General features: G+C 44.9%; 1 pseudogene; it reads right to left on the reverse strand.

The window, feature by feature from the left end:
* Window positions 1-3,498: 3,498 nt before the first annotated feature.
* On the reverse strand, window positions 3,499-4,370 carry LOC103631182 (uncharacterized; annotated as a pseudogene).
* Between the last annotated feature and the right edge of the window lie 2,796 nt (window positions 4,371-7,166).

Raw genomic sequence — 7,166 nt, forward strand, 5'->3', positions numbered from 1 at the left:
TCGAGATGTCGATGATGGGCGAGTTAAGCTACTTCCTTGGGTTCCAAGTGAGGCAACTCAAGGATGGAACCTTCATCTCTCAAACCAAGTACACGCAAGACTTGATCAAGCGATTTGGGTTGAAGGACGCCAAGCCCGCAAAGACTCCGATGGGAACCGACGGACACACCGACCTCAACAAAGGAGGTAAGTCCGTTGATCAAAAAGCATACCGGTCTATGATAGGGTCTTTACTTTATTTATGTGCTAGTAGACCGGATATTATGCTTAGTGTATGCATGTGTGCTAGATTTCAATCCGATCCAAGGGAGTGTCACCTAGTGGCCGTGAAGCGAATTCTAAGATATTTAGTCGCTACGCCTTGCTTCGTGATCTGGTATACAAAGGGGTCTACCTTTGACTTGATTGGATATTCAGACTCCGACTATGCTGGATGTAAGGTCGATAGGAAGAGTACATCGGGGACGTGCCAATTCTTAGGAAGGTCCCTGGTGTCATGGAGTTCTAAGAAACAAACTTCCGTTGCCCTATCCACCGCTGAGGCCGAGTATGTTGCCTCAGGACAGTGTTGCGCGCAACTACTTTGGATGAGGCAAACCCTCAGGGACTTTGGCTACAATCTGAGCAAAGTCCCACTCCTATGTGATAATGAGAGTGCTATCCGCATGGCGGATAATCCTGTTGAACACAGCCGCACAAAGCATATAGACATCCGGCATCACTTTTTGAGAGACCACCAGCAAAAGGAAGATATCGAAGTGTTTCATGTTAGCTCCGAGAACCAGCTAGCCGATATCTTTACCAAGCCTTTAGATGAGCAGACCTTTTGCAAGTTGCGTAGTGAGCTAAATGTCTTAGATTTGCGGAACTTGGACTGATTTATAGCATACATGTGTTTATGCCTTTGATCATGTTCCTTATGCATTTTGTTGTTTATTTATGGTGCTCAAGTTGTACAAGCACTCCTCGGACCTTACAAGTCCATTTGCAAGTGATGCACAAATTTAGGGGGAGATGTGCTACAACTTGACCTTTTGAGACTAACTGTGTGCTTGAGTTTGCTTAATTTAGTCTCAAAGGAGGATTGAAAGGGAAAAGGTGAACTTGGACCATGCAAGACTTCCACTGCACTCCGATGAACGAGTAACTTCTTCCAAGTTCATCTTCGTACTCTTATTGCCTTTTACTCTTAGTTGAAGATTTTTGGTGCGGCAATGGGGTTAAAGGGCCAAAATTGATACCGTTTTGGTGCTTGATGCCAAAGGGGGAGAAAATAAGGCCAAAGCAATAAATGGATCAGCTACCACTTGTGAGTTTTGAAAATAATAGAGTTAGAGTTTTTGTTTGTCAAAATACTCTTAATTGCTCTTATTGTCGAAAGTTGGTCTCATGTGGGGAGAAGGTTTAATTATGGTAAAAAGGGGGAGCCTTTTGAATCCTTGATCAATTTTCTCGTGAAATATCTCTCTTTATGTTTCAACATGTGTGTTTGACTTAGAGATAGGAAATTGAGTTTGATTTGCAAAAACAAACCAAGTGGTGGCAAAGAATGATCCATATATGCTAAATTTGATTCAAAACAAATTTGAGTTCTTATTTGAATTGATTTTGTACTTGTTCTACTTGCTTTATGTTGTGTTGGCATAAATCACCAAAAAGAGGGAGATTGAAAGGGAAATGTGCCCTTGGGCCATTTCTAAGTGTTTTGGTGATTTAGTGTCCAACACAAGTGCCTAAGTGTCAAATGGTGGACAAAGTACAAATCAAGTATAAAGGTATGTTTCTCAGACTTAGTACATTGTTTTAGAGACTAATGTATTGTGTCTAAGTGCTGGAAATAGGAGAAAACAAATTGGAGAGAGATAACTTTGTTTCAGCCAAAGCCAGCTCTGTCTGGGTGCACCGGACTGTCCGGTGGTGCACCGGACTGTCCGGTGAGACAACGGTCGGCCGGGCCAACGGTCGGCTGCGCGATCCGCGCGAGACACGTGGCCGAGCCAACGGTCGGGAGGGGGCACCGAACTGTCCGGTGTGCACCGGACAGTGTCCGGTGCGCCAACGGCTCCAAGGCTGCCAACGGTCGGCTTCGCCAAATAAGGAAGGAAATCCGCACCGGACAGTGTCCGGTGGTGCACCGGACTGTCCGGTGCGCAAGGCGACAGAAGGCAAGAATTGCCTTCTCGGATTGCTCTCAACGGCTCCTAGCTGCCTTGGGGCTATAAAAGGGACCCCTAGGCGCATGGAGGATACATACCAAGCATTTCTTGAGCACTCTTGATCACTCACACTCCATTCTTACGCACTTGTTCGACATTCTAGTGATTTGAGCTCCGTTCTAGTGTGCTAGTCTTTTGAGCTTAAGTCTGGGTCTTGTGTGTGCGTATTTGTTGTGATCTTTGTGTCTTGTGTGGGTTGCTCATCTTTCCCTTACTCCGTGCCTCTTTGTGAACATCAAAGTGTAAGGGCGAGAGACTCCAAGTTGTGGAGATTCCTCGCGAACGGGATATAAAAAGAAAAGCAAACACCGTGGTATTCAAGTGGGTCTTTGGACCGCTTGAGAGGGGTTGATTGCAACCCTCGTCCGTTGGGACGCCACAACGTGGAAGTAAGCAAGTGTTGTACTTGGCCGAACCACGGGATAAACCACTGTGTCTACCTGTGTTGATTCTCTTGTGGTTATTGTGTTTCGCTAAGACTCTTCTCTAGCAACTTGGCAATACTGTGCTAACGCTTAACCAAGTTTTTGTGGCATTAAGTTCAAGTTTTACAGGATCACCTATTCACCCCCCCTCTAGGTGCTCTCACAAAGCCCCACTTTTCTCATCGTCTCCTCCAAATCCAGCATGTAGTACTCGTCCAGGAAAAGGCTCGGTACTCTTCATCAGAGTGAACAAAACTGGGGATAGTTCCTGGAATACATGGAAATAAATGTCACCATCTAAGGTGTGTCGTTGAAACATGGTGCTGTTGATGGCTGCTGAAGCTTACCTCAAGTACTTTACTTCGGCTGCAAAGAATTTTATAATGAAAAATGGAGTTTTGTATGTTACAGCCGATTTCTTGAACAAGTTTGCACACTTGTACTCTATGAAAAGCGAGACAAAAGAAACTCCTACCAAATTGTCTGTTAAGGCGATTGTTTCTCCTGGGCGAAGGACCCTGAATGCTTCCTTCACCAATCCGGTTATCGCTCGTGCTGGGCACTCATGGCACTGCAAGTTTTTTTTAAGAATTATGGTACTCCACAGAATCTCAAATATAGCGATAAATTTGTGGTAACCACTACTACAGATTTTAAATCCATGTAATAAAGAGGAAGATTTTGAATCTGGTAGAAATTTACCACATAAGCAAGGGAGACAAGGTCAAATGAATCTGAAGACAGGTCGGTCGCTTCACCATTGGCATGAACCCAGCGAATAGGCTTTGGCCGTGACAGTTTTTCTTCCTTTTGTGCCGCCACAGCAAGAAAGTACGGTGATAGGTTGAGCCCCAGCATCATTCAGAAACACTACTACAGTTTACTCTTTTGGTGAACATTGGTTGCTTGTGAATGATCCATGCACAGAAGGAGATTTCGGGGCTTACAACAGCTTGAGCTGATGGGAACTTCTCGGCGAGGTATCTGGTGCTTACTCCAACAGAGCAGCCAATGTCCAGGTTACCTGAGAGCTCCCCAAGTACTTCAGACGATGCTCCTCAATTACATTCAGCCAGTTGCCGCAGACGATTTGGTTGGCCTCTTCGATTGATGTAGCCTCAGGTATGGCCCTCTTTGCGATCGACATTGTTGCAGGCTCAGCCTCTGTTGCAGCCTAGCTCATTCAACATCAAATTGTCAGTATGAGCGTGCACAAAATATGATATCCTTCAGCTGTTTTTTTTCAACGGTGTCACATTCTCAAGATTTTAGAGAAAGAACGGTAACCTAGGATTGTTACGAAAAGTTGAGCTGCAGATTATCAGAGTACATAAGAAAACAATGAGAAGCTGACAACAACAAATAAAAAGTGAATTACCAGCCATGATAGATTCCCTTCGTCGTAGGCATGAAACAGGTTGAGATAGTCTGATCAAGAGAAATGAGGCGTTAGCAATATGCTACTCCAGTTTACTTTACTTCATGTAGGGTATCTTTTGGTCGAATATAATGGTGAAATTAATTAATCAACGGAACTAAAGGAAAGGAAAGGAAAGGAAAGGAAAGAAAAGGCAAGGCAAGGGGAAGTGAGCTGACAGTCAGGGTACACGAGGTTTGGGTCTTGGATTCTCTCGAACACCTCGTACACGTCCGACTCCAGCACCTCCTTCGTCATCTCCCTCCACGGGATGTTCGACTTCTCCGTCGTCCTACACGCATGCATTCTCTCACCGACATCCCGCCATCCCCAAGGAGAACAAGTGAAGAACTGCATAAATGTCTAGAAAGAGTGGCAGAGGTTTCTGTTTTGTACGACTACCTGATGATGACCTCCCGGGAGGCGAGCTTCAATACCGAGTAGAGCGGCTTGAACGCGATGAGCGCGCCAACCAGACGCGACAGCGTGGCCTCGCCGGACCACGCCGACCGTTCCAGTGCCCCCCTCAGGTAAAACCTCAAGCGGAAAGAAACAAATTTTCACCACAGTGACCCTTCTAATAATTCATTAAAATACATACATAATTTCCATAATTTAAGTAGCTTGTTATTCGATTAGAAGCATCACGCTACGGTTTCAGGATTGAAGGGGTAATCGATAAGGCTGAACCTCATAAAGTAGTGGAGGTAAATGTAAATCTACCAACCTAAGACCCTGGCCCAGCAAAGCACTAAACAAATCTAGAGATATACAGAAAACCCATATGTCGAAATAGTGAGTGTCAAAAAACCTTTCTCATATTCTACAATTTTAAATACAAACTAAGTAATGAAAAAAACCTTGCTCATATTCTTGCAATCTACTGTCAACCTCCTCCACTTCTAGAGTGCAAAATTCCTTCCACCTTTATTCCTGCAAGAAAATATTCATATTTCAAAATTGTCACCCATATAAATACATATTACAGTACGCTCTTGGCCGGGTTGAGCGGGCGCTCGTCGACCCAGCCCTTGTAGACCCACCGAGTTTGCCTATTGTGATTTCAATTACCGTGCAACCAACACTCCATATATCAGCAAAACTGTACCAATGGATAATAAGTATTAATTCAAATTTATTTGGAAGCAACAGAATGTATTGTAAGGTGTTCTGAGTTTGCCATTATCACCATGTTATAAAAGACCTATCTACTGCAAATCCAATAAATAGCACAAACAACTTGTTAGTCAAGGGCTTACTTGAGGCACCCAGATAACGCACCGAACAGGAAATGCAGATAACCATGACCTACAGTTGTCGATAGAGAGGAACTCAGGTTGCTGAACTAAGTACAGGTCTTGCCCATCTGTTGTAATTACTGAAATTTTCTGTTTCAGAAACACCACAACATGTAGACAACTTCAGAGAGGGACATATAGAGAGAGCAAACAGAAACATGTTGCTGCTGCTGGCTAACAGATGCAAAGCAAGGATGTCTCATTATTTCTCCTACAATTAAAAAATTAATTGGGCATAAGCTTTACTGTTTCTAGGACAATGTAATGGTGAAGTGATTAGGCTGCAAGCAAACTCTAGTGCCGCACTGGCACTCTCTACAAACATGCATGAAGACAGTACACTGCTACAACTCAAAATTAGGCATAAGAGAAGGGATTTAGAACTGATTCAGCATAGAAACTTGGAACTCAATTAAATGAATGGATCAGAATTATTGAGGAGCTATAGCTTTTCTAAGCGTATGATACAGTCATGGATCACAAAGTTATGAAGCATACAGTACAAGTAGTGACCTATTTTCCTGCTTAAATGGATTGCAAGTATCTAACCATAGAAACTTAATTGTAACAACAAAATGCTAAACATACAACATGAATTGTGGCCATGAATCTTTTCCTCAGATTTTCAATCAAAAATAGAAATGGAATCAAAACCAGCGAGTATAAGTGCTGCAACTAAATACAGTAAACCACCGGGAACTTTTCATCCACTAATGCATTTCCACATAGTTGGTATTTTGTTTTCCGGACAGGTTTAGCCACTAATCATTTCCCAAGTTACTGAAAGTATTTCATACAGAACCACACAATAGCGGTGGCATGCCTGAGTCGATATATGCAGTAAATTCATGCGTAGCATACTAAACTACTATGCAAGTTTGTGTGCATGATTAGTCAGGAAATTAAATAACTTGAGTATTACCTGAAGTTGTTAACAAGTAGATGAAGTCTGAACTGAATTGGACCAAGATCCACACACTTGCCTCACGAATTAGACCATGTTGACATGTAGACAGAGTCATTGACATGTTGCGATCCGGTCTAGCAAATTTATTAAAAGAAGTGGTCCTCACAGTGTCTTATGACAAACCATCCAAAAATTGGTGCTAATGTGTAGTGCCAATACCTGGTGGGTGCGCGATGCCGGCAGAAGTCCCGAAGGCCTGAGCACCAACCATAAGGTGGAGGCGGCAGAGGACACGATAGAGGAGGTGGTGGCTCCAGGTACAAAAACCCTAACCCGCTATCGTCGCCAGGGAACGGGTGGAGCAGTGGCGGCACGGAGGAGGAAGCATTGAGTCTTGTCCGCGCAGAATAGAAGCGCTGAGGAGCGTTGTCAAAGAACTCGGTGAAGGTCAGCTGCTTGGAAGCGCCCTCGGGGTGGCGGTGGGGGTAGTAGGTATCCAAGGCCGTGACTGCCTCTAGAGAACACGGCGTAGATGTCGTCCATCACGCCAAGGAAGGGGGTGCCGATAGTGGTCCTCGCCGTGTAAGGAAGGGACACAGCGCAGCCCCTTGGATCTCGCCAGGGAGGGGGCGCCGAAGGTGGTCCTCGCCGTGTAAGGAATGGACACGACGCAGATGGGGGATGACGTGTGGACAGCGACATCATCAACGGAAGCAGCTCCGATGGGTGAGCGGTGTCGCGGATTTCGGGATGGAATGGATCGCGTAAGGAATGGAGGGCGCCGATGGAATGGATTGTCGTCCACTTTCCTCTTGGCCTCAAAGATGGAAGGGGATCTCCGAGGGACACGGCGTAGATGCCGTCCATCTCGCCAGGGAAGGGGCGCCGATGGTGGAGCGCTGG

This window comes from Zea mays, chromosome 6, assembly GCF_902167145.1.
Source record: "Zea mays cultivar B73 chromosome 6, Zm-B73-REFERENCE-NAM-5.0, whole genome shotgun sequence".
Taxonomy (NCBI): domain Eukaryota; kingdom Viridiplantae; phylum Streptophyta; class Magnoliopsida; order Poales; family Poaceae; genus Zea; species Zea mays.